Here is a 27724-nt window from a genome sequence, read left to right on the forward strand (position 1 = left end):
ATGGAGCCACTTGAGAGATGAACAATAACTTTATAGATAATTAACTCCCTCCTTCCTCAAGTTTAGAGATAAAGTCTTACAAATGTACTTAATCATATACTAATAAAGATAAAGACTCTAACTAAGCAGGGAGTAAGCATATTATTAAAGCAAGCAGGCAGCTACAGCAAGTGGCATCAACCAGCTCTTCATCCTGGGTGACATAATTTAATTCTGACTTAACTTTATTCACAGATGGTTTGAGCAAAGCACAACCAAGGCTCTCCATTGGTTGAATATTTATTCCCATCTTCACCAAAGGTTTATGTGTAACTTCAGAGAACATTTATTTTACAATTTAAAACTCTTAAAAATTCTTATTTATAATAATAAATAAGTTCTCTTATTTATTTATCTATCCATATATTTATTTATCTGCCTTTTTATTTATTTACTTCCTCTTTTTTTGCCAGTTGGTTGAGGTTGTCGGTTGCTTGATTTCCAAATAACGAGGATTTTATTACATAATGATTCAATCTGCTGTTCTGAGGTTTTGTATCAATACTGCTATGGACACATTACAATTTTTTTCATGACCAATACAATAACCACATATTTCCAAAAAAAGTGCCCAATATACCTCTAGAGCTCGTCGAAAGAATCAAAGACTTGTTGATCCAAACCAAGGCTCTTATTAGCAAAAGGCAGGAGCTCTTCACAGGTGGCCGACCAGTCCGGAATGATTCGACCTGGCTAGGGACACAACCCTTTAAGGCCCAGACAGTAGGCGTGGCTAAGCTCTCAGCCAATCGCTGTAAGCACAGTCCAGATACTGTAACTATATACACTATATACATTGGTGATAGATCTGTACTATCACAATACCTCCACCACATGATTTAATAAATACTAAAATATCCACATTCCACTTGTTCTGCTGTTGTACCTCTAGAGGTCAAGACTGATTTGTTTGCAGATTAGCACAGAGATAAAGAGAATCTCTTTTGCTCAGATTTACCATGTTCTACTCTAGAATTTTCAAGTCTGAAATTGATATATTTTTGAATTCGAAGATGAATCAAGAGCCATTGGAAAGTGGGACAGTGGAAAGTCAAGACAAGCCAATCAGGCTGCATGGTGGAACAGAATTGAAAGTACAATCAATAATCAGTTACTTTTTAATTTTATTTTAAAACTGAATAAGAACTGAATATGGACCATGACATTAATAAGACACAGGGAGGTTCCAGGCATTGGCTTTGAAATTCATGACTATCCAGTCCATCCAACTCTTTCTGATTTTTACTCCCTCAGTCTTAGAAGAAATATATGTTTAGAATTTACAGATTTAAAAAAAAATAGTCAAAGTGCAGAAATCTGAAAGGACAACTGTGTATGTAGGATCTCTGTCCCTGCCTGTATCAACAAAATTGCTGTACAATTGTTTGAATGCTCCTCTGGCTAATTTGCTTGACCAAATGATCAACTTGCACAATTTCAACGTATTAAATATCATGTTTGCTTTAGATAAGACATCAGAGCAGCCCATCAGTTCTGCCCCATGTCTGGTTGACCACTTCTTTATAATTCAGGGACTAGCACAGAATTGAAGAGGACAGTCACTCCTGACTGGGATTATCTTACAATTGATCATGGAGTGGCTAAGAGTGCATATATAGATTCAATAAACTGTATTTTGGTGAGAAAACAAGCTTTTATGAAAAAAAAGTGGGTTAAAAGTCAGAATTCAGCTGCAAATACATGTTCTATCACATTACAATTTTTGTGTACATTGTCAATTGCTCAATGATCTTGTTAGCAATTTTAAAAATAAAAATTGTCCAGTGTGGCATTTTTCTGTCCCTTTACAAAGATATATAGGCGATCTAGCGAAGGCACTAGTCATGAAGGTAAATCAAAAGAAAGTGTTCCTCTTCATTATCACAAACTCTCCATTCATTTAGATAAAATGGCAATAAAGTTTAGTAGAAGATCAAAGTAAATGAAAAATAATTTGATGATAAACTATACAGTGTTACAATTCCATACACATTAGCTGCCAATCACTGTGGGTCAAATTTCAAATAAGAAATAAGAGCAGAAGTAGCTCATTGAGCATGCACTACCATTTTATAAGCTTACAGTTGATCTGATCTTGATATCAAATTTTTCCTCCCATTTTCCAACAACTTCTTGAAGTCTTTCAATCTTTTTTTTATTAATCATACTATAGGTAAACAATGCATGAGAAGAATAGGAGTAAATAATTAAGAAGGAAAAATGTCACTGTGTGACATCATATGGTATATCATATTGCAATACACTACAATTAATGAATATTTTCTCCTCTTAATCCTGAGAATTTATTAATAAAAAAAATTGTCTGATATTTACCAACAAAGAAAAAAACAATAGTCAGAAAGGGAAAATAATTATACTAACTAAGTCATGTGGAAATAATTTATAAAAGTTTGTCAAGTCTCTTCAAATTTAACAGAAGTATCAAGTATATGACTCTTTATTTTCTCTAATTTTAAACATGACATAATTTGAGAGAACCATTGAGTCAAAGCAAGTGGATTAGAATCTTTCTATTTTAATAAAATAGCTCTTCTTGACAGAAATGTAGAAAAGACTACAACTCATTGTGTGGAAGTAGAACTTGTCCCACGTCTGGAACTATAATTCCAAAAAGAGCAGTCAATGGGTTAGGTTGCAAACTAATTTCCAGTACAGCTGACAAAGTCTTTAAAAAATATCTATCAAATATATCTCGTCCATACGGCATGATCAAAACATATGAGTTAGAGAAGCCACACCTGATTTAACATCTATCACAAATAGGACTAATGTTAGAAAAAAAAATGGACCAATTTGTCTTTCAACATATGAGCCCAATTTATCAATTTAAAAAAGTATCAAAGAATGATGAGCACATGTTGAAGAGGTATTAACCAATCCAAAAATTGTCTTGCATGATTCCTCTAGATTTAACTTTAGTTCCTCTTCACAGGCCCTTTTAATTTTGTCATTAGCATTTAATTGAAATATTAATAACTTATTACCATTAAACTCTTAAGAGAAGGATTCAAATGGAAAAAAAAAAGTTTCAATCAAATCCAGTTGATACAATGTTGGAAAGTTAGGCAGTAAAGTATTCAGAAAATGTCTAATTTGGAAGTATCTAAAAATGTGATTTATATATATATTATATTTATTAGATAATTGTTCAAATGACATTAAACTACTATGTATAAACAAATCTGAAAAAGAGACAATTCCATTCTACTCTATCAAAAGCATTTTCTGGATCTAATGACACTATACATTCTGGAGTTTTGAGCGATGGGAAATAAATTATATTCATTAATCTAAAAATGTTAAAATGTGAATATAAATTCTTTATATATTCTGTCTGGTCTATAAAGATAATCTGAGGAAGAATATTTTCCAATCCTTTAGCTAAAATCTTGGAAAGAATTTTAGAATCAACATTCAATAACAATATTGGTCTATAGGAAGCAAATCAGAAAGTTCTTTTACCATATTAAAGATTTTGGACCTTCATAAAATGTCCATGGGAAGGTTCTAAAAAGTTTTAAATCTCTAAATAACATACAAAATGGTGGGGGCGGGGGCGGGTAAATATATTAGCAAAATATTTTTTTAAAAATCAACAGTATAACCATCTGTACCTTGTACTTTGTCAGACTGAAGGGAGGAAATTGCTTTAAAAATTTCCATCTCTGAAATTGGAGCTTCCAATAAAAGTTGATCATTAGAAGAAATTTTAGGGATTTTCAACTGTGGCAGATATCTATCTTTAGAGACAGAATTGTCAGGAAACACAGATTTATATAAATCAGAATAGAATTCCTGAAATGTCTTATTAATTTCAACATGATCAAACACAATGTTAGCCCCTTTATTTATGAATTTTAGCAATCTGTCTTTTGGGGTATAGCTGATTTTAATTGTCCCGATAATAATTTACCTGATTTATCCCTATGTACATAAACTAACTTTTATGGTTACGAAGTTGCCTTTCAATGGGATATGTTAAAAGTAAATCATGTTGTATTTGAAGTTCTAACCTTTACTTATAAAGATCAGCATTAGGCATCCTTTAAAATATTATATCAATTTATTTTATCCTATTATTCAGTACAGGTACACGATCCTATATTCGGAACCCTTGGAAAGCCAGATTTAAACCCACCCGAAATGTGCTGCTGTATCCACTCCCACCCCCTTCCAGTCATGCTACCATCCCCCCCTCGCCCGCCCGACTCGCACTGCCAGTATCTCCCCACCTCACCCGCGCAACTCACGCTGGTGGTCTCACCCCCCTCACCTGCCCATCTCACGCTGCCAGTCTTACCCCCTCGCTCCCAAACTCACACTGCCATCTCTCTCCCCACTTGCCGGAATTTGGAGCTTTCTGGATTTTAGGTGTCCAGATAAAGGATGGTGTACCTGTAGTAATAATTCTTCCTTTGTACATTCTATTTACCCAGCTAAATAGAAAATTATTTGTCCCTGAAGGTACGCCTTAAATATATTCCAAACAGTTAAACTGGACATTTCTACAGGTAAATTCATTAATAAAAAAAATAAGATTTTTGCTCCTTAATGAAATCTACAAGTTTTTCATTTTGACGTAAGGTCAAATTAAACCACCACTGCTGGGCTCTGGAAGTGACATCAGAAAGTGTAAAAAAAGAGTTTCAAAGGCATGATCAGAAACCGCAATTGTGCCATAGGCACAATTCATGACTGAGGGAACTAATTGATCATAAACAAAGAAATATTCAATCCTGGAACATGTTTAAAAAAAAAAAGAGAATTCTCTATCATTAGGGTGTAGAAAATGCCATATATCAATAAGTCCATAATCTAACAAAAAATAATTGATAAAGATAGCAGATTTATTAGGCAGCATTGCATTTTATTTCTCAATTAATGTGTTAAGGCAGCAATTTAGGTCTCTCCCCATAAGTAGCATGTATTCATTCAAAGTTAGCGGGAAGCAAACACCTACCTAAAACATTCTGGATTAATAATATTCAGAGAATACATATTAATCAGAGGAACTTTCTGATTACGAAGTTCACCCTTAACTATTAAAAAATACTACCAGTAGGATCTGTGATCATATTAAAATGAACAAAAGGAACATTAGAACCAATAAAAATCGATACACCTTGTAGCGGTAGCTCCACGCGTACAACAGAATCGCGCGCAGCCACGACAGTTAAGCAAGTGCATTACCAGAGCGCATCACCTCCAATGATGTCCCAGTCCTCCAGCTATAACCCAGACGCTCGGAATTAGGAAAAGCGCGTGAATAAGAGCCCACACTTTTTATGGCACCCGACACCAGAGGCTGAAAAGTGACGTCACTACCACATCCCAGAAGGCTCAGCATGAAACGCACAGAGGAAACTATAAAAGCTGTGGTTAAGCACAATAAAGGTACTGATTCCTGACTCTACTGTCTTCAGTGTCATTTATTGTCACTTGCATAAGGTAGTGTCGTCAGATAGGTCACTACATAATTTGGTGACCCCGACGGGCCTCAGCTACACTGAGTCCCACATAACTGACACGGATGAGCAACCGACGACTTCGAAGGTGGAAGTCGATGCAGCCTCGCTGGCTGCAGCACCGGTGGTGATTAATGCAGTAGCAGTTCGCCTGCCTCCATTCTGGTTCGATCAGCCACGTAGCTGGCTGCAGTTGGCCGAAGCGCAATTTGTGCTTAGGAACGTTACATCTGAGGACACGAGATATGGGCACATTGTGAGTGCATTAGATACTATGACCGCAGCAAGGGTGAGTTCATTCATCAATAACCTACCAGTGGACCAGAAATATACTAAATTCCGGGACTTTCTGCTGAAAATATTTGAGCTTTCTTGTCATGAACGGGCTATAAGGATTTTGAATACACAAGATCTAGGGGCTCGTAGTCCATCCCAGTTAATGCAAGAGCTGGTATCACGAGCCGTAGGTCATACAGATTGTTTTCTTTTCGAGACACAGTTTTTATTGAAATTACCAGTGCATGTGGCGGCAGGTGTGATGCACATGAGTTTTGCAGAGCTGCATTTGGAAGCAAGAGAGGTCGACCGACTTTTTGGCCTTCCACAGGCTAACAGAATTCAGGTGCAGCCCATCTGTGCGGCTGAGTTGTCCGAGCCCCCCGAAACACAAAGACCACTGGCATGTGCGGGAGTACAGCAACCACATCCTGATCAAGGAAACAAAAGTTCCGGATACTCTTTTTATCGTTGCCAATGGGATTGCTCTGCCTATAGATGTAAGAGTCTTTGCACTTACCCAGGTCCACCACCATGTCAGGGAAATGGACCTGCCAACCACCGTTTGTGGCCTCGGCAGTTGACACAGAACAAGGTCTACTTTATTTACATTATGTGATTTCGAGGATGGATTAATTGATAGATTCAGGAGCTGAGTTCAGTATTGTTCCCCCAACACAGTTTGAGTTGGCACAAGGTGCACGTACTCTACCGCTTTCAGCAGTAAATGGTACCACGATTCCTACTTTCGGAATGAGAAAGGTCACGATACATACGGGTTCAGCAGTATTCTGCTGGAAATGCATGGTGGCCTCAATAGGTTTTCCCCTGTTAGACACATTTTTTTGAGAGAGCATGGTCTCTAAACATGGCTAACTTCCAGAGTTTGACCCTTAAGAGAATGTGTTGCTCTTTCCAACTGGTAAGAGTTCAGGTGATTCAGCAGAATGTGTACGCCTCGATACTTAAAGAGTTCCCGGGACTATTGACGACTAATTTTCAGGATAATGAGCCGCAGCATGGTGCATATCATTACATTGATACAACAGGTCCACCTGTTTATGCTCGGGCTTGTAGGATTCCAAAAGACAAGCTTACAATTGCGAGAGCAGAATTCGTAGTTATGGAGGAATTAGGGGTGGTATGCAGGTCCAAACATCTATGGGCTTCACCTCTTCACATGGTGCCTAAAAGCTGCGGTGGTTGATGGCCAAGTGGGGACTGCAGGCATTTGAATGAAATAACCATCCCCGACCGCTATCCAATCCCTCATATTCAGGATTTCTCAGCACAGTTGGCTGACGCTACTATATTTTCCAAAGTAGATTTAGTGAATGGATACTACCAGATTCACGTTCACTCTGTGGATGTTCCAAAGATGGCTATTATAACCCCCTTTGGTCTCTTTGAATTTATCAGAATGCCGTTTGGTCTGAAAAACACAGCCCAGACTTTTTAAAGATTGATGGACATTGTCACTAGGGACTTAGAAGGAACCTTTGTATATTTGGATGACATCCTCATAGCGAGCCCCAATGAGGAATTGTATAAACAACACCTCTGTCTCCTGTTCGCTAGATTACAGGATTTGGCCTTTCAGTCAACCCCGCAAAATGCCAATTTGGTACAGCTGCAATTGATTTTCTCGGCCACAGGATTTCTTGTACAGGAACTATACCATTGGCGGACAAAGGGATTGCCATACACAAGTTTCCACCGCCTCTTACTCAGAAGGATTTGCAATGATTTATCGGAATGGTTACCTTTTACCATCATTTCATTGGAGTAGTGGCAGCCATGATGTGCCCACTGTTTGACCTATTAAATAGAAAAAGATCAAATATATTGAATTGGGATGAGGAAGCAGACATGGCTTTCAAAAAAAAAACAAGGATTCTTTGGCTTCTGCGGCAAGTCTTGCCCACCTAGATCACGAAGCACCCCTCTCGTTAACTAGAGATGGATCCAACTATGCAATTGGTGCAATGTTGCACAACACATAAAAGGACAATGGGTCCCATGTGGGTTTTATAGCAGACATCTTTGACCTACAGAGATGAGATATAGCACATTCGACTGAGAATTACTATCATTGTATTTGGCGGTGCGTCATTTCAGATACATGCTGGAGGGTTGAGTGTTTATGGCTTTTGCAGGTCTCATGCAAGCCATGAGTATGATATCTGACCCATGGTCTGTGAGGCAGCAATTCCAGTTGTCATTCATCTCTGAGTTCATGACTGACATTCGGTACATGGCCGGTTTTCCCAATCCAGTGGCAGATGCCCTATCGAGACCAACTGCCTCTGCAGTACAGGGTGGAATCAACATGGTACAGTTGGCGGACGACCAGCAGCGGGATGAGGAGATACAAGCCTTCAAAACCACTATTACAAGTCTCCAAGTTGAGGAAATTACTACTGAGGAAAGCAGTCCCGCACTCCTTTGCGACATTTCCACAGGACACCCTTGACCCATTCTACTGGTTAGCAGGCACAGGAAGATCTTCAATGATATACATAATTTTTTGCATCCTTCCATTAGATCTTCCATTAAACTAGTGTCAAATCGTTATTTGTGGCACGGTCTAAAGAGAGATGTCACCCTATGGGCCAAACTTGCCTTCAGTGCCAAAAAGCTAAAATTCACAGACACACACATGCACCACCTGGAAGATTCTCCATGGTAGATGCAAAATTTCAGCACGTCCACATGGATGTAGTTGGACCTTTGCCGGTCTGACAAGGGATGAGATATTTATTTACCATTATTGACCATTTTAGTCATTGTCCGGAGACAATCCCTACGCAGGCAGCAGACACGGAGACGTGTGCACGGACCTTTATTTTTATTTGGGTTGTACGATTGGGTGTACCTAGTCACATCACTTCAGTTAGACGTGAACAGTTTACTTCCTACCCGTGGACACAGATTTCAAACTTCTATGGAAGTAAATTACACCACACAACCACCTATCATCCTCAGTCAAATGGAGTTGTGGAACGGTTCCATAGGCATTTAAAGTTGGCACTTAAAGCAAGGCTGCAGGGGTTGAAATGAATGGACAAATTACCATGGGTGTTATTGGGAATACATACGGCACCAAAGGAAGGATTGCCAGTTTTGACTGCTGAGATGATTTATGGAACTCCACTATCCATTCCAGGTGACATACATTTCAATAGTGACATAAATCTATCAGCTGACTTAGATATTTTACGTCTTGTGAGAGATAACAATAGGGCAAAGCAACCCTATCCCACGGTTTTTCACAGGAGCTCCAAACATCAGGTGCTGCACGACCTACTGACTGCGGAATTCATGATGGTTAGGAAAGGTCAGAAATGCTCGACATTTCAAGCATCCCTTTAGGGTAATCAGGTGAGAAGGTGTAGTATTTAGATTGGACGTAGGGGGCCAAGAGTGTATGTTCACAATTGAATGGCTGAAACCGGCACACACTGACCTTTCAAGACCAATCTCGTCACCTCTGAAACATCCCAGAGGACGTGCCAGGCTGAATTACCAGCAGGAACCTGCATCTGGCAGCCACGATTCTGAGGGGGGGTGGGGGTGTAGTGGGAGGCCCACGTGTACAGCAGAATTACGCGTTGCCACAACAGTTAAGCAAGTGTATCAAAGCGCATAGCCTCCAACGATGTCCCGGTCCTCCAGCTACAAGCCAGGCACCAGCAATTAGGAAAAGTGCGTGAATAAGAGCCTGCACTTTTTATGGCACCTGACTCCTGAGGCTGGAAAGTGACATCTCTACCACATCCCAGAAGGCTCTGTGTGAAACATGCAGAGGGAACTATAACCTCTTATTTTAAACTGAGATGAAGAGTGAAATTGCAAACCCTTCCAAAACTTAAAAAAAAATGCTTGTCCTCTTTATAATAGTCAGTATCATACTCAAAAATAATATTAGCATGGAACAGTTTAAATATTTTTAAAACTTTTTTACATTTAATTGGGTGATTCCAGCTGTTAATATTTTAAAAATTATAAGTCTTTAGATCCATATTTAAAATAATGTTAATAGCTTTAAAATAACATATTTAATGTGCATGTGCCGACTACATTTGAAAGGAGACAGCAAAATGTGGCTTTGACCAGAAAATTGAAACAATGCAGATAGCAATATCTTCTAAAAGCTCACCAATGAAACTAAAGCTAAATAGTCCCTTCCCCCTCCCCTCCCCACCCCCCCCCCCCAACCGTGTGCTGGAAAAAAAAACTATCCTGGAGAAGGACAGAATACTACAGCTATTAACCCTTAACCCCTGTCTCCAACTGACTGGACTTCAAGATTAAAACTAAAGTTTGTTCCAACAACAGTAAGACAAAACAAAGTAAGGGGATTTAAAAACAAGAAAAAGGCAGGTTGGACTTTCTAAAAAAATAAGATGATGAAACACAGCTTCAATTTTTAATCCATCTAATAAACTTGAGTTAAATAAAACATAATCCAACAAATAGATAAACTTCAAAATGTAAAAAATAATCAAAGTTTACTATATTTAAATCAAGTTCAATAAAAAAAAACTAAACAAAGAAACAAAAGAAAACTAAAAGCAAAGTTTGAACAAAGATAAATCTGTTAAATCATTAAAAATGCCATTAACTAGAAAAAATCTATATAAAAAATGAGGAAAATAAAAATTACATATATTCAAGCAGTTCAAACCAGTGTTCAAATCAAACTACATTCTTACGGTTAAAACATACATTGACCACTGCCAGTGGGCTGACATCGCCTCAAACCGTGCATCTTGGCGCCTCACAGTTTGGCAGGCAGCAACCTCCTTTGAAGAAGACCGCAGAGCCCACCTCACTGACAAAAGGCAAAGGAGGAAAAACCCAACACCCAACCCCAACCCACCAATTTTCCCCTGCAACCACTGCAACCGTGTCTGCCTGTCCCACATCGGACTTGTCAGCCACAAATGAGCCTGCAGCTGACGTGAACATTTACCCCCTCCATAAATCTTCATCCGCGAAGCCAAGCCAAAAAAGAAGAAAGAGTATAATCAATGACACAGCCACCATACTCTCCAAGGGGTGATTATTTAAGATCTATGATCTATTGGGACAAATCACAGGACAACAAAGGTTTTGCTCACTGAACATTTTTGGGTGTATTTTATGGATTTTGGGATGCTGATCATGAAAGTCACCTTAAATTTTTCTTATCATATACCATTTTTTAGATATAACCTGTTTCTGTAATTTCCTGTCATATTTTAAGTCTACTAGTATATTGCCCACAAAGCAAACTATTTATGTTAGTCCAAGCATGTCTTAGACCTGGGCATGCATAGTGAGGATAGATGCAAACAGACAATAAAAGGCACTCACCTACACAAATGCTGTGCATTCCATTGATGAGAATTGAATGCATATTGATGCAAATGTCCTTCAAGCCATCACATAGAGAGTGTGCTAAAATTCATTTTCTGCTTTTGACACGAGAGGCACCAGATGCTAAAATCAAATGTAAATCAGCAGCTAAATATTCTTGGGTCAGTTGAACTTAAGCAATGAGTCTGCATCATTATGCAACTAAACATGCTAAATTCAGTAAAAGTTGATTTAATGTTTCTCCAACTTCCTACATAATACAGCAATTCTGAAATTATCTTTGTGGTCAGCTTGAAATTTTTAAATCATAATCCAAATTTTCTTTCAGGAGGCAAATCTTTTGAAAAAAAAAATTGTTGTCCAGTGCAATTGCTATCTATCTAAATCCCAGGAGACCCCTTATTGTGAAATCATGTCTCTGTGTACTTGATTCATAAGGGGAGACACCATTCTTGTCAGGGCTCACTCATCTGTTTCACTAATCACTACAGGTTCACTTTCCATGCCCCAGTAAAATTCATCTCCAAACTTTGAAATCTTGGTCTCGTTGACCTCCCTGCAACTGGATCCTTGACTTTCTGCATAGCAGACTGCAATCAGTGAAGCAGGGAAGCAAATCTCCTCCATAATCACATTCATCACCAGTGCTCTTCATGGATGTGCATTCATCCCTCTTATATGTTCCATCTTCACCAGTGACTGCACACTTCAAATCCATCTTTAACTTCACTGATGAAACAATCATTGAAGACCAGATATCAAATACTGACAGAATAGCATGCAGGAAGACGATTGAGAGTCTAATGACCTGGTGCCAAGCTAACAACCTCTTTCTCAACATCAATTAGACATAAACATCAGGAGAATGCTATTCAGCAATCTCTAATAAATCACAAAATTTTGTAGACACTGTGGTTGAAGTAAAAAACACACAATGCTGGAGGAACTCAGCAGGTCGAACCATTTGACTGCTGAGCTTCTCCAGTATGGTGTGTGTGTTTTTTTTTAAATTCTTCAATCTCTGTCCATTTTTGAAAATATTCTCCTTTTTAAACATATTTCATAGAAAAATAAATAAGCTTGCACTTTCTCACATTATTTTTGACCTGCAATTTTCTTTTACATGTACCTTTCATTTTATGACATTATCTGGAATTGATGTGTTCTCCTTACAACATTCCTTTCCACCTATTTTTGGGCTGAAAATTATTTTGGTTCAGTCCCTTCATCATTGCAGTAAAACCTTGCTAAAGGAATAAAGCCCAATTTTTTAAAGTATTTTTACCATTGCTCCATAGAGTACTGTTTGACCAGCTGAGTTTCTCCAGCATTGTGTTTGTACTTTTCCCTTCATCATTGATGTGCATTGTAAATAAATCAGGTCCAGGCAGGGAGCCCTTTAATGCTCGAGTTATTATACCTTCAATTCCAAACTATACCTTTTGTCCAATTGCTCTGCATTCTGTTGGCTGTCCAATGGCCTATCTAGGCAAATATATTACTTTACAAAGTGCCACATCTTTTTATGTGGTACCTATTTGAATGGCTTTTAGAAAAACCAAAGGCATTGCATTTATTCACTCCATTAATCAAAATACTGTGCAGATGATAGAAATCCTGACTAATAGCAATGCTAAAGGTAGAGATTCAGGGATTATGTAGAATTAACATTTTATCTCAAAGATCTTTCAGAGGCAATTTATTTGAAATTTTAGCTTTGTTTCTCTCTCCAAATATTCTACCTGATTTGCAAGGTATCACCAGCATCTTCCAATTTTATTTTCCTGTAGATTAATGTTGTCACTAAGTAATCTGTGGAACTCATATTCGGTTAAAACATGTCTCAGTCATGACAACCTCAAGATTAATGGATTGATGTAAAAATGCATCTATCCCCTTGCGGCATCGGCTGTACATGTTGTTTACAGAAGCCGCACACATGAGCGAGGACTACCTGGTGGGGAAAAAAAAACAGCAGGTATAATACTTCTGAGTTAGTTAAAGAATGATTTCATGTGAATAAGATATCTCCTCTTTTGAGAGATGGACTCAAGACCCGTTTTTACTCATTTCTCATATTGTGAACATGGAATCAATATTTGCATAATTTCTTCTGGTATTTCCGATCATTATATGTTGAAAGAGGAACCTGAAAATTCCATTCAGTGGTGTGACATCTATGATCCCAGTTGAGGTTAATTTTAAAGAGAGTAAAGCAGCATGCTGTCAATAAATAAAGAAGTACTGTGTCCCCTTAACGAACAAGAAAATAGTAATTGACCTCAGCCTTAGAACTCTTAGCTGCTACATTCTTCCTGAATTGATGTATGGCTGTGAGTCATGGGCCATCTCAAATGCAATGGTGAAAAAAAAAATCAATGCAGCAGAGATGCAGTTCCTCACAAGAATGCGATGCATATCATGTATGGACAGGATAACAAACAAAGAACTAAACCAAAACTTACATCACTTAAAAGAATCAGAAAAAGAGCAACCAAAATTATTTGGACACATCATGTTAAGAGATACATTAGAACATTTAATTACAACTGGAAAACAGAAAAGAAAAAGAAGCAGAGACAGGCAGAGAATGAAAATGGTAGGTGGATGAGCATCATGGTTAGAAACAGGGGTGGAAACAACTACAATTCAGAGAGTCAGAAACCTTGATGGATGGAGAGACATGATCGCCCATGCTGAACGACAAGGCACCTAAAAAGAAAGTGTTCATCTCTCTATTAATGTTGCTATGGAGATTATAGCATAAGAAAAAAAAAAACATTCTCTCTGTGCGAGTTAACAAATACAAACAGAGAATGCTGGAAATGCTCACAATGTTCAAAAGCATCTGCAGAAGAAAATATAGAGTGAAATTAAACCTCTGTCTCCTTTTATCCAGCTACCCACCCCTCTCCCTCTCCACTCCATCCTCGGATCACTTCTTAACTTTATTCTCTTGTGCCCTCCCACCCTTATCCACGTATTACCTCTTGCCTGTTGCTCTGTGCTCCTTCCGCTACCCCTTGCCTCTTCTCTAACCTTTTTTTTTGTTCAGGCACCTGCCCGCTTTCTGCTCATACCTTGACAAAGGGTTCAGGCCCAAAATGTTGGTTATATTCCTTTGCCTCTTATACACACTGCATAACCTGCTAAGGTGCTCCAGCACCAATGTGCGTGTACCACAATCACAATGTCTGCAAACTTTCCTGTTATTGAAGTTCATTTGTTTACCTGAAGTTTGGACCATTGTGGTTAAAAACTCATTTGAGGCATTCTGCTACTGTTGGCATCCCAAGCTGGACTGTTCCAAATATGTTGTAAATACTTGAAATTAAAATGTTGAAATTGTAAATAAAAACAGAAAATGCTGGATCCACTCAGCAGGTCAGGCAGCATCTGCAGAAAGAGAAACATCTAACGTTTCAGATCGAAGACCCTTGAAATGCATTGATGAAGAGACTTTGACCAAAAATATTAATTCTGATTCTATTTCTACTACCTAACCATATAACCATATAATCATATACCCAATTACAGTATGGAAACAGGCCATCTTGGCCCCTCTAGGCCACACTGATTTAAGTGAACTCCACTAGTCCCACCTACCTGCTCCCTGTTCATAATCCTCCAATCCCCACATCCATGTACTCATCCAATCTTCTCTTAAATGACAAAGTTGACCCTGCTGCAACCATCTCTTCCAGAAGATCATTTCACTCGGCTACCACTCTCTGAGCGAAGAAGCATCCTCTTATGTTACCTCTAAAGTTTTGCCCTCTAACCCTTAACTTATGACCACTCATTCTAATCTCTCCTACCTGTTTTCTGCATGTTCTGTGTATTAAAGTATATTGATTCATAATTATATATTTCTCTATTACTCAGCACTTTGCAATTTATGGAAGGTTAGAAAGTTCAGGTGTTTTTTCTTTGTAAAACTCCTTGAACCCAATGAGTGCAAGCTTGAATAATCCTTTCTCATGCTTTTTGTAACCATTTTGATCTGTTGCTCTCTTTCAAACACTTTTCTTCACGTAGTAACCTAGGGCAACTGTGGTTGAAGTTGACAGACATTCTGGTGTCTCCAGAACTAACTTCACAGACAAACTCATGCTGATTGAAGCCAAACGAATCATTGCTTTCCAAAGCATATTGCCATAAATAAATTGCTATTTCATTGCAGTAAGCAGAGATCAGAATTTGATCAATGCCTTTGTTGCAAAATGTGATTGATTTATGGAAGGCTCTGAATAATTCACTACCAGACTAGACCTGCCAGTATCTCTCTGAAGCTGTAATAACATTAAGCATCTTTAGGTGGAGCAAATGACGGCTGAAACATTTTCAATACAGACGATCAGGAATAAAACATTTGCATTGATTTTTGAATACCTACAATAATTTCAAACAGAATTGAAATGATCAGGAGCCAAATGAATTCTACATATATAATTATTCCTACCAAAAAGACAACAGCTACTGTTGAGGAATAACAATTTTGGCATGAACATTAATGCGTGCATGTGACTGGGTTAAGCTGGTCCAGTGGTATATTGATTATCAGGAATGATGCAGGAGGAGAGAAAAGGATGGAGCTTAAAGAGAAAGCAATGAAATTGGATCTTGAAAAGATTCCGAAGCCCTTGGGATAAATCAGCAGTTTAAATAATGAAGCAGAACACAGTGGTGTGTGACATGACCCAATGGGAAACATTCTGATGAGAAATGGGAAAGAATCAGCAATACCAAAATTATGCATATATGACTCGATTCTCCATGCACCTTGTTACCATGTCACTTTTGACATTCTTGCATAATAAATAACATGCAAGTAGGTACAGAAGATGGAGTGTAATTACACAGCAATTTTGATTGTGGACTGGAGAGGATTAATATTCCTGGCAATGAACAATCTTCCAATTATATCGTTGATATAAAGAAAGGGAAAATGAAGGTGGTGGGTTAAAACTCAGCCAACCACAGCATATTGATTGATAACCCAGGCCCGAATGGGCAGTGGAAATATGGTCAAATTCAAAAAGGAGAAAACAATGAAATACACTGCAACATTCCAAGGTTAAACCAGAAACAGTTCAAGATAAAGACCATAACCTGCATAGTGAGAGGATGATAATGAATAATGGAGCTGGAGATTAAGATGAATTGAATAACTCACAAACAGTCTGGAGAAGGTACAAAAGGTGGAAAAATACATGCAGATATTCAAGGAGGAAAATATGAATGGATTTTTATCGTCTGTGAGGTAAAATCAGTGATTGGAGGAGTAAGTTATGATGCTTGGAAGTGAAAGATTTTTAACAAGTATCTTCACATTTATTTTTCCAGCATAAATAAAAACATGACTGGAAATGCAAATGGGATGAGCACAGATATGTCACTCCCAGAGAAAGGTAATTGAAAATTTTGCATGATTAGTACGTGTACATTTAGTCCTGAAATCTAAAGGAAGTTTGGAAGGTGATAGAGAAAAAAATAGTGACTCAGAAATAATGAATTGTTGGTATTAATGTATACTTTTCCTTCGCTATTAATTTTGACCTGCAAGGGTGTGTTAAAAGCCATTAAGATAATTTACTTATTTTAACATGAGCACATTGTCATTGCTGAGCAATTAACTGGGCAGCTGGAATAATGAGGAAAGGATATCAAATATCTCATTGAAATTATCAAAGTGATCCTCTTCTTAATCATGCTTCCAACTAGCCAACTATGAATTCAGCCCCTCTGACAAGTTGTAACATAGAATTCAGTAAACATAGTTATTTTGTGCATTGGGTCAACGGATGTGATGAGGGAACCTGTGCCACAGTCATTGAAAACCCAATTAGTTTACAGTATTTACATTCTTTAGGAATTCCTCCCAAATCTATCTGAACTGAAAGAACAACGACTTCAATCATTAACTTCATTTTCCTGTTAACAAGAGCTCTCTAGCCGGCTAGTACTTCCACCGCATTCTCTTCTTATTAAATGTTTCAGTGGCAAACCACTGTCTGTATATTTATCTACCGGGACACATCCACTGGCCGACTGAACCCCTAGCTCCACCCACAGACTGCTTAATAAAGGTGACTGTTCCACAGTCCCCTCCTCAGCTCAGGACAGGCAGCCAGAATGGACACGTCTCCATTCTATTGTGAATAAAAGCCTTCCAGTTTTGCATAACTTTCAGATATTTTGGGATTATTGATGGTGCATCAATTTTATTCACAATAAATTTTCACAATGGAGCAGATCCTGAAGCCAGAAAAGTTGGAAATCGACCTTCAATCACCTGAGGTCTCCACCAACTTCAAACTCTAGCCGTGCTGCTTCGAGGCATTCCTGCAGTCAACTTCAGCCATTGTTTGGTCAGAGAACAACAATCTGCAGGTACTGCACTCCCAGGTCAGGCCCCTGATATGAAAACAGCGATCTGGGCAATTGAGAGCAGAGTATCTCTGGGCGCTCCCAACCTTTGGACAGGCCTGTGAATGCAAGGCCATGAAGGCCACAGAGAACACAGAGGACCTGATTAGAGTCACCCATATCACAGGCATCAGGTCCAATTACATCTGTCAGAGACTGTTAGAGTAAGGTGAGCTCAACTTGTGGAGGGAGGTTGAATTGACAGGCACAATAGAGGTAGCCCTTCAGAATATGGAGGCCTACTCAGCTGACAATGTGGCCACCTCGTGGTTGCCCCAGGTGCCGATGCATCTGACTTCAGTCACTTTCTTTTCCTGCATCCTCCAGGGCCCCAAAATTTGGCACTCCTCTGTCAAAAAGAAGGTCTAAGCCATTGACAAGGTGGTACGGCACTGAGGAACTACCTGGCTGGAAAACAATTTATCTTGCTGACTGACCAATGTGCAGTCATGTTCATGTTCAAGTTCAATAATGAGCTGTGAGAAAAAAAAAAATGACAAGATATTGAGGTGAAGAATTGAACGTTCCACTTACAATTACGACATCTTGTATCGGCCCGGGAAAACCAATGTGCCCCCAGATGCTCTATCCCATGGGACCTGTGCACAAATTGACCACTTACAAACCCTCCACAATGATCTGTGCCACCCTAGATTCACCAGGCCCTTTCATTTATCAAGGCTCACAACCTGCCTTACACCATCGAGGAGATCAGGTTAATGATCAAAAACTGCCAGGTCTATGCAGAGTGCAAATCGTACTTTTACCTGCCAGATAGAACGCAGTTCGTAAAGGCCACCCGCCCCTTTGAATGACTGAGTATTGATTTCAAATGACCCCTCCATTCCATGGACCACAATGTGTACTTCATCATTGTCATTGATGACTATTTGGGTTTTTGATTTGCCATCTCCTGCCTGGACATGACAGCTGCCCCAGTCATAAAGACCCTATGCAGTTTCTTCACCCAGTTTGGCTTCACCTGATTTATTTGTAATAACTAAGGGCCCTCCTTTATGAACGATGAGCTGTGCCAGAACCTTCCAGCTAGAGGCATCGCCACAAGCAGGACCACTGGCTACAACCTCAGAGAAAATGGGCAGGTGGAAAGGGAGAATTCTGCAGTCTGGAAGGCCATCCTCCTAGAACCATAGAACCAAAGAACATTACAATACAGAAAAACAGGGCATTCAATCCTTCTAGTCCTTGACAACCAATAAAACTAGGTAGTCCCCCTGACCTGTTCTCATTCTATAACCCTCCAGACCCCTCCCATCCATGTATTCATCCCATTTATTTTTAAAACTCAAGACTGAATCTGCATCCACTACATCAGATATCAGCTCATTCTACACTCCGACCACTCTCTGAGTGAAAAACATTCCCCTTATGATCTCCTTATACCTTGCCCCTTTCAACCTGAAGCTATGACCTCTTGTATTTATCTTCCCCAATCTAAGTGGAAACATTCTACTCATATCTAGTCTGTCTATACCCCTCATAATTTTATAAACCATTAGTGTCTCCCTTCATCTTTCTTTATTCCAAGGATTATTTTCTTAATCTGTTTAATCTTTCCCAGTAACTCAACTCCTGAAGACTCAGCAACATCTTAGTAAATCATCTTTGCACTCTTTCATTCTTATTGATATCTTTCCTGCTGCTGGTCAACCAGAACTCCACACAATATTCTAAGTGTGGTCTCACCAATGACTTGAACAACTTCAACATAACAACCCAACTTCTTTACTCAATACTTTGATTTATAAAGGTTAAGATGCAAATACTTTCTTTACAACCCTGTCCACCTTCAAGGGAACAATCTATATGTATTCCCTGATCTCTTTACTCCTCCACACTCCTCAATGGCCTACCATTTACTGTCTACCTCCTACCCTGATTTGCTCTCCCAAAGTGCAACACCTCACATTTATCTGCATTAAACTTCATCAATCATTTACTGCCCAAACTTCTCACCTAGTCCAGATTCCTCTGCAAGCTTTGAAAATCTTCCTCACAGTCCAGGAGCTCTCCTATCTTTGTCTTATCAGCAAACATGCTGATCCAATTCACCACATTGTCATCTCAGTCATTTATGTAGATAACAAACAATAATGGTCCCAACATGGATCTCTGAGGCACACCACTTGACACAGACCTCCAGTCTGAGAAGCAACCATCCACTATCACTCTCCGTTTACTTCAACCAAGACAATTTCAAATCCAGCTTGCAATCTCATTATGTATACTGTTACAAGATCAAACCAGCAACTACAAAGAAGGCATATCACACAGGGGTAAAGATGAACAATTTCTTTATTACCAAAAATTTACCTTCAAACTTTAATTCAAAATCCCCCCTTTTATAACAATGCCCACTGTTTACTATATACATTTCTATAACAGTGTAAAACTAATAAATTCCCCAACCTAAATATAACATATGTAATTAAAGTCTAAGTTATATTTCCAACCAGCCCACAGAAAAACTTAGAGACAAAACAAACGCACAACACACAAGACTCACGAAACTTAGATCTCAACCGAAGCAAAGATCATAAACAAATTTCAGTTTGTTTGGTAAACTGAAGCCAAAAGATCTTTGAGAGAGAGAGAGAGAGAGAGAGAGCACAAAATTTGAAGTTGCCTTCTTGTGTTGTTTGCAGAGAGAGGAACAATGGCTTCATCCGGATCCTTCTGGCTGCCTTCAGAATGTTAATCCCTTTTAAAATGCCCAACATTCTAAACTGTCTTCCAGACAATGACTTTGCTTGGGCTTCCTTCCACTTCACAGCCACACCCAGTGGTGGTTTCCAAGTCCAAAAATTTCTAGATCATCTTCTGCACATGCCCAGTCCGTCTCCCACTCTCTCAGCAGTCCACCTTCACCTTGGCTCTCTAAGACAAACTTTCACTATCCAACATAAAACCACACAACACATAGGACACTACACACACACAGAACTCTGTAACAATCCTAAGCTTCTGAACCAACCTCTCATGTGGAAGTCCTTACTAAAGTCCTTATAAACAACATCCACACTCTTTCCCTCATCAACCTTCTTGGGAACTTACTCAAAAAAAAACTCTACAAGATTTGTTAAACACAACCTACTGCACATAAATCCAGAAATCTTTAAAATAATTTATATACTATTGTCCTCAGGGTCACTGGCCTATAATTGCCTGGTTTATTATTGGAGCCCTTGTTAAACAGTGGGACAACATAAGCCACCCTCCAATCCTCCGGCACGTCCCCCGTGACTCAGGACATTTTAAATTTAACCACCAGGGGCTCTGTATTTACAGCTCTTGTCTCCCTCAGTATGCTGGTAAATGTCATATTTGGTCCAAGGGATTTGACTACTTTTTATTCATTGCAAGGCAGCAAGCACATCCTTCTCCTTAAACTCTACATGCTCCATGACACTTCTATTTGTTTCCCTTCTATCCTTATTCTCCATGTCAGTTTCCTGCATATATACCAATGCAAAATAATTGGTTAAGATCTCCCGTATTTTGTGATGCTCCACACATAGTTGATCACTCTGATTTTCTAGGGGTCCAATTTTGTCCCTTACAATCTTTTTACTTTTAATATACTTGTAGAAACCCTTTGGATCTTCCTTCACATTATCTGCCAAATCACATTTATGTTACCCTTTTGCTTTCCTAATTTCCTTCTTAAGCATTCTCTTATTTTTTTTCTATACTCTGCAAGTAGCTCATTTCCTCCATGTTGTCTGTATCACATATAGAGAACCCTCTTTTTCTTAACCAACTCTCCAATATCCCTTTAAAACCAAGGTTCCCTATATCTGTTAACTTTGCCCTTATTCCTGGTAAGAACATACAATCTTTGACCTCTCAAAACTTCATCCTTGAAGGTCTTCCACTTGCTGGATGCATTCTTGCCAGAAAATAACATTCCAATGGACTCTTATGTGATCCTTCCTCATTTCCTCAAAATTGTCCTTTCTTCAATTCAGAACCAGACCTATCCTTCACCATAATTAACTTGAAACTAATGATATTATGGTCACTGGACCCAAAATGCTCACCTACACATACTGACCTGCCTGGTTCCCTAAAAGAAGATCAAGTATTGCATCTTATCTTGTTGGTACATCAACATATTGATGTAGAAAACTTTCCTGTACATTTGACAAGCTCCAACCCATCCAGTCCTTTTACCTTACGAGAGTCCCAGTCTATGTGCAGAAAGTTAAAATCTCCTACGATCACAACTTCTGCTAACTCCCTACAGATTTGCTGCTCCAAATCTCTTGGTGGTCTGTAATACAGCCCTATTAGTTAGCTCATTCCCTTTCTGTTCCTCAGCTCCACCCATATGGCCTCTGTAGATGAGTCCTCAGTTCAGTCCTGTTTATGCATACCTGTGATATTTTCCTTGACCAGCAACACCACACCTTCTCCTTTCCTCCCTTTCCATCAGAAACAACAGAACCCTGGAACATTGAGCTGTTCATCCTTCCCTCCTGCAACCAAGTCTCACTAATAGCATAATGTCACAATCCCACCTGGCAATCTAAGATCATCCACCTTACTGACAGTACTCCTCACATTGAAGTTGATATGCATTTCTTTCCTGAATAACCCTGCTTTTACATGCAGTCCTTGCATAACTCTCATCGTCGTCAACCTTACTATCTGCTCTAACACTCTGGTTCCTCTCGCCCTGCAAATCTATCTTAACTCCCACCGCCCCCCCTCCCCCACCGAAGCAACACTAGCAAAACTACCCACAAGGATATTATCCCCCTCCAGTTCAGGCACAAACCGTCCTGCTGGAACAGGTCCCACCTTCCCTGAAAAAGAGCTCAATAATGCAGAAACCTGAAGCCCTCCCTCCTACACCATCTCTTAAGCCAGGTGTTAAGATGGATTATCTTTGTGTTTCTCACCTCACTAGCTTGTGACATGTGTAGCAATCCTGAGATTGCATGCCTGCAGTTCCTCTCCTTCAACTTTGCTCCTAACTCCCTGAATTTTCCTATCAGGACCTCCTCATCCTTCCTGCGCACGTCATTAGTCCCTACATGGACTATGACATGTGGTTGCTCACCTTCCCTTCTGAGAATTGTGAGCACACGATCCAAGATATCATGGACCCTGGCACCAGGGAGGCAACAAACCATTTGGGATAATCTCTTGTCTGTCCCGCATACTATCGAATCCCCCTATCACAACTGCATTCCTCTCTTCCCTCCTTCACTTTTGAGCTGAGGGTCCCGTCCCAGTGCTAGAGACACAACCATTACAACTTGTCCCTGGTAGGTCGTCACCACCAGCAGTATCCAAAAGGGTATATCTTTTGTTAACAGGAATGGCCACAGGGCTACCCTGCTCTCTCTGCCTCTTCCTCTTGCCTCTCCTGACAGTCACCCAGCTGCCATCCTCCTTATTCTTAGGGGTGACTGGCTCCCTGAAGCTCCTATCTATCACAACCTCTGCTTCCCAAATTATCCTGAGTTATCCAGCTCCTAAAGGCCTTCCTGTCTCCCGCTGGCAAGAAGTCCTCCCTGAGGCACTCAACTCGGTGAATTCACACCTATGTACTACTGCCACATGACAAAATGTTTTCCTTTCCTAGGAAGTCCACTACAGGGAACATGCTGCTTGTATGAGTGACCTCCCCAGGGCTATTCTTACTCCAGAAATGTGAGGGGGTCATAAGTCCGATCCACTGATCAAAAGGATCCATCTCCTCTTCGCTAATCCCCAATATGCCTATGTGACATATCCTGATGGGCACGAAGACATGGTTTCTGTTAGGGATCTTGCTCGGTCAGGGGCTCAAGAAACCATTAATGATCACCCCGCACCCTTTTCACCTCTTGCCATCCACGATGCACCAAAGCCATGGCATGTTTGCCTAGCCCCAAAAGATGGCATGCCAGACTCGACGCCACACACCCACCAAGCCAATCCTGGCAACTACATACAGGCTCCCCAAACTTTCCAAGACCCTATCGCTGCGCCACAGTAATAGCCTGTACTACTACAGTCGCAGCGGCAAATCAGACCACCTGAGAGACTTAACTTGTGATTGCATCTAATGCACTTCACCCTGCTGGACTCTTTTTAAAAACAACGGATGAATGTGGTGAACGACTGTCTGTATCTTTATTTGTTGGGGCACACACATTGACTGACTGTACCTGTGGCTCCACCCACAGACTACTGAATAAAGGTACTGTTCTACAGCCCCCTCCCCAGCTCAGATCAGTAAACCAGTATAGACGTGCCTTCATTCTCTTGTGAATAAATGACTGTCAGAATTGCATAACTTACAGTCTTTGGAATTATTGATGATGCATCAATTTCCAGAAGCTTTTTTTTCCATTGTGCTGGTTAATTAGCAATATGTGATCTCTAACTTGAATAAATGTATAAGGCACTTGCATGAAATTAACACCACAGTAGCAACATGAGATTCATTTACACTAAATCTAAATCAGGCAATATCAGCTTTAGACAAATTGATCAAGTTCATAAATATAGGCTCAGTTGCATTTCAAATCAGGCTAAATATACTTTGTTCCTTAATTATTGCTCTCTACTTCCAAATTATGTATGGTAGGAAGTATTTTGAATTATAATATTAATGGAAACATTGATTGCTCAAGAAATAAATAGTGCAATGTTTCTGTTGCATGAATAAACATCCCTTTACATGGAATCCTGTAGCAAGCAACAATTCCGTAACAGATAGCAATCTGAGGATTATAATTGATAGCAAGAAGCAGGGTTCACAAATCAGAATTTTACTGGTTTGTGTCATGGCTCTCTGGTCAAACTATGCTTGGAAGAATGAACACATGTAAGTTTCTTAAGTTTGAAAGTCGATTCACTGTTAAGTTTATTGCTTGGGAAACAAATGAAACCTGGCTCAGGAGTGCAAAGACAATATGCATGCACAAGGATAAAATAAAAAGGTGGTTTATTTTTGTATTCATAGTTGAATGATTTTAATTTATTTTTTTTGGACTGGAAGTTGTATATTTGTTAGACTTTGACCAAGAGAAGATTATGAAGCCCATTGAAATTGAAAAGGTATAGCGTGGAATTATTTACAACAGAGGAAATGAGAAGAAGGAGACTACATCTATGGTTCTTGAATTAACTGTTCTGCTTGGAAAGAAAAGGGTTGCAGCCTCCCTTCCTCTCTCTCTGCCACTTCTACAAATCTTCTGCCTTCACTGGAGACCAATGCTTCAAATGACCAAAGAATAGTGTTAAGGATGTGAGGTCATATGTATTTTGAATTTACTTCACGTTGACAATCAGAAAGCAGTCCAGTTATCACCACACAAACTAATTCTCTCCAAGATGAGCAATTGCATTAAATGGAAGCGATCAGAATTCAATGCAATTGCATTGTGCTCTCTGCTTAAATTATTTCAATCTAGTTTCTGTCCCAGGTACAGGATTAAGAGACCTCTTATTAAAGTCACTAATATCATTGATAAAATATCCCTCCTTACCCCCTCAAAGTCTGAACAGTTTTTGACACAGGTAAAAACACAATGCTGGAGAAAATCAGCAGGTCAAACAGCATTAACTATGCAGCAAAGATAATGATAAACAATGAACATTTCAGACAGTTGGGCATATCATCCTTCTTCAGTGTTGTTATACCATGGTTCAGATGAGAGGGGAATTCTGGCACTCTTCCTTTCTATCCATCATAGCCATAGAGCCATCTAGTGTGGCTTTCCTTTCCAGTCCTTGAATCTGAACATTGCTCTCTGTTGTGGCCTATCCTACAACCTCACCCATACAACATCTTTGCTTTCACATCCACTCCTCTCATCCTGCTTTTGCTCATCACCATCTTGATCATCTCAGAACTACCAGGCTCCTCATCAGATATCTGGTTCTGAATGCACAGAAATTTGTTACCTCTGCACATCAGCAAGGAAAAATCCACTGTCTCCAGCCCAAGTGTTAGCGATGATCATTGCTTTCATTCCCTTCCTTGGCAACTCAGCAAAACAGAATCAGACTGTTAACAGACCTGATGACACATATGATCTGAGATGAGCCCTTGTTCATATTTCTGTGCTATTAGTTAAGTACTCTATTTCTGGTAGATCTAATGCTGCTTCACTTCTTTTTGCACAGTTTGGCTGTATCAATACACTGCTGGTGTCTTGGAGATAGTGAAAATGAGAATCTCCAGCATATTTCATGGATTGGGGAGACAGTGGAAAGACTGGGTTTGTATTACCTGGAGTGAAGGAAGCTGACCATGTGACCTGATAAAATAAGGCTAGCAAAATAATAATATTCAAAATAATTGTCCAATGGTAGTCATATCAAAAATAAGATGGGATAGTTTTATAGTGAGAGTTGGGAGATTTAAAAAGAATGTTAAGGATCCCCCCCCCCCCCAGATGTATTTGAAGCTGACTGCCAGATAAGATAATAGAATCAGATGTAATTATTATTTTTAAAAGACATTTAGACAGACACTCACATTGGCAACTCATCATACTAATGCAGGTCAGCATGGGCATGGGAGTGGGGTTCCTGTGCTGTATAACTCTGTGATTCTGTGCCACTCTTTTCTATCCTCACTAAACCCAAGGTCATGCAAATTTCCTCGGCCTATTTCCTGCCTCTTACTTGGTTCTGTTCAGCCTTCATCCAATACTACCTCTTCTAATCTAGTTCCTCCCAACTCTTACACCTTCTCAGCTATTTTATCTGTTCGGTCATAGAACTATCCAGAGTAGTATGGCTTCTATTCTGATGACTTGATCAGCCCATTATTTAATTGTTTTCACTTGCAAAGTCACTGGAATTGTTTTCAATACCCTATTTGTCTTTCTTCTTTTAAGACTGCCCTTCAAATGTAACTCTTTGCCTCAGATCTTCATCTTCTTTCCGAATTTTCTGTTAAATTGCTTGTTGTCAAATATTGCATGATTATGGTGCCAAGAAGTCAGATTAAAGTTGTGTCACAGGATAGGGAAATTAAAACTGGCAAATAATTAATATTGCAAGTGCAACCATGCAAATAAGGATTAATTAATGCTGGCACATCTTAAACAAATATTTGTACAATGGTTGCAAACAATGTAACAGGTTATCAGTAGGTAGTTCTGGAGTTTTCGCGAATCACTTCAAAATACATAAATTATTCCATGCGAGATACATGTTTTAAGCAACCATTCTCAACCTTTCTTTTGGCTATGCCCCCCTCCCACTTAGGACTCTGCTCAAAGTTTATGGGTTCCCTTCCTTGTGAAGCAGTCAAGTTCAATTGGTTTCTTCCATACTTCTCTCTCACCAACTATAGTAAAAACATAAAATCTATTTAATGATTTCAGATCGTGGATCTCTTCAAATGTGCTAAGGCCCCCATTGAAAATAGCTGGTTTCAAGCATTGCATCTGGAAGAGAACAGATCATGTGTGAGAAAGGACAAAATGCCAGTTGATTTTCTTCAGATCGATATTCCCCTTTTAGCCAGAATCAGTTCCCTTCGGTCTCACAGCCCAACATTGACCTGGGACGGATGAGAAGTACTGATCTCACTGACCCAACACATGCTCAAGCCAGGTGGTGAAATCCAAATGGCGACACAAGGCTTGCATGGGTTGTGACTCGACAAAGCTGTCAAAAACAAAGTAAACTGAAGTAACTGAGTTAAGGGTTATACTTTATTGTGGGAAAAACACAGTACATTCACATGACTCCAAATCGAATGAGTTTCAGGACACAGCATCATAATTTATTTTCTTTCCAAAGTCAACTTAACATAATAAAAAAACATGCCTACAAAGGAAAACATAGTGCAAATGCTCTTTACCATTTTAGTGTCTTTCACTGCACTTCCTTATTGTTATTGTCTATATAGTTAGGTTCTGTGCATAGTATTGTTAGGTCTTCACTTTTATACATAGCAGCATTGACACTCATGCAGTCTTCTGGGGTGATGCACTCCTTTGCAATTTGATAAATTTCCCTACCTGACCCAATGCCCAGCAGTAGAAGGAACTTAAACTGTGGCCCTTCCCTAAAGGGCATTTACATTGGCTGTTTCGTCTTTCAGTGCATCCCTCAGTATGTACTTCTGCAGTCTGAAATCTGCCGATCCACAA

General features: G+C 39.4%; 2 long non-coding RNA genes across 6 annotated transcripts; one reads left to right on the forward strand and one right to left on the reverse strand.

Moving 5' to 3' along the window:
* On the reverse strand, positions 1–20261 carry LOC138761094 (uncharacterized). Of its 5 annotated transcripts, XR_011356118.1 has the most exons (6): positions 20119–20261; positions 18574–18733; positions 12905–13116; positions 11160–11285; positions 3675–3800; positions 2366–2658 (listed from the first exon to the last, which is right to left on the reverse strand). It is a non-coding gene; the product is annotated as an uncharacterized lncRNA (long non-coding RNA). The 5 variants fall into 5 exon arrangements; XR_011356121.1 differs by lacking the exon at positions 18574–18733; XR_011356113.1 differs by lacking the exons at positions 18574–18733; positions 20119–20261 and adding an exon at positions 14394–15262.
* Positions 17597–27305, forward strand: LOC138761102 (uncharacterized). Its single transcript, XR_011356122.1, has 3 exons — positions 17597–17760; positions 25740–25834; positions 26951–27305. It is a non-coding gene; the product is annotated as an uncharacterized lncRNA (long non-coding RNA).
* Positions 27306–27724: the final 419 nt, after the last annotated feature.

This window comes from Narcine bancroftii, chromosome 1, assembly GCF_036971445.1.
Source record: "Narcine bancroftii isolate sNarBan1 chromosome 1, sNarBan1.hap1, whole genome shotgun sequence".
Classification (NCBI taxonomy): domain Eukaryota; kingdom Metazoa; phylum Chordata; class Chondrichthyes; order Torpediniformes; family Narcinidae; genus Narcine; species Narcine bancroftii.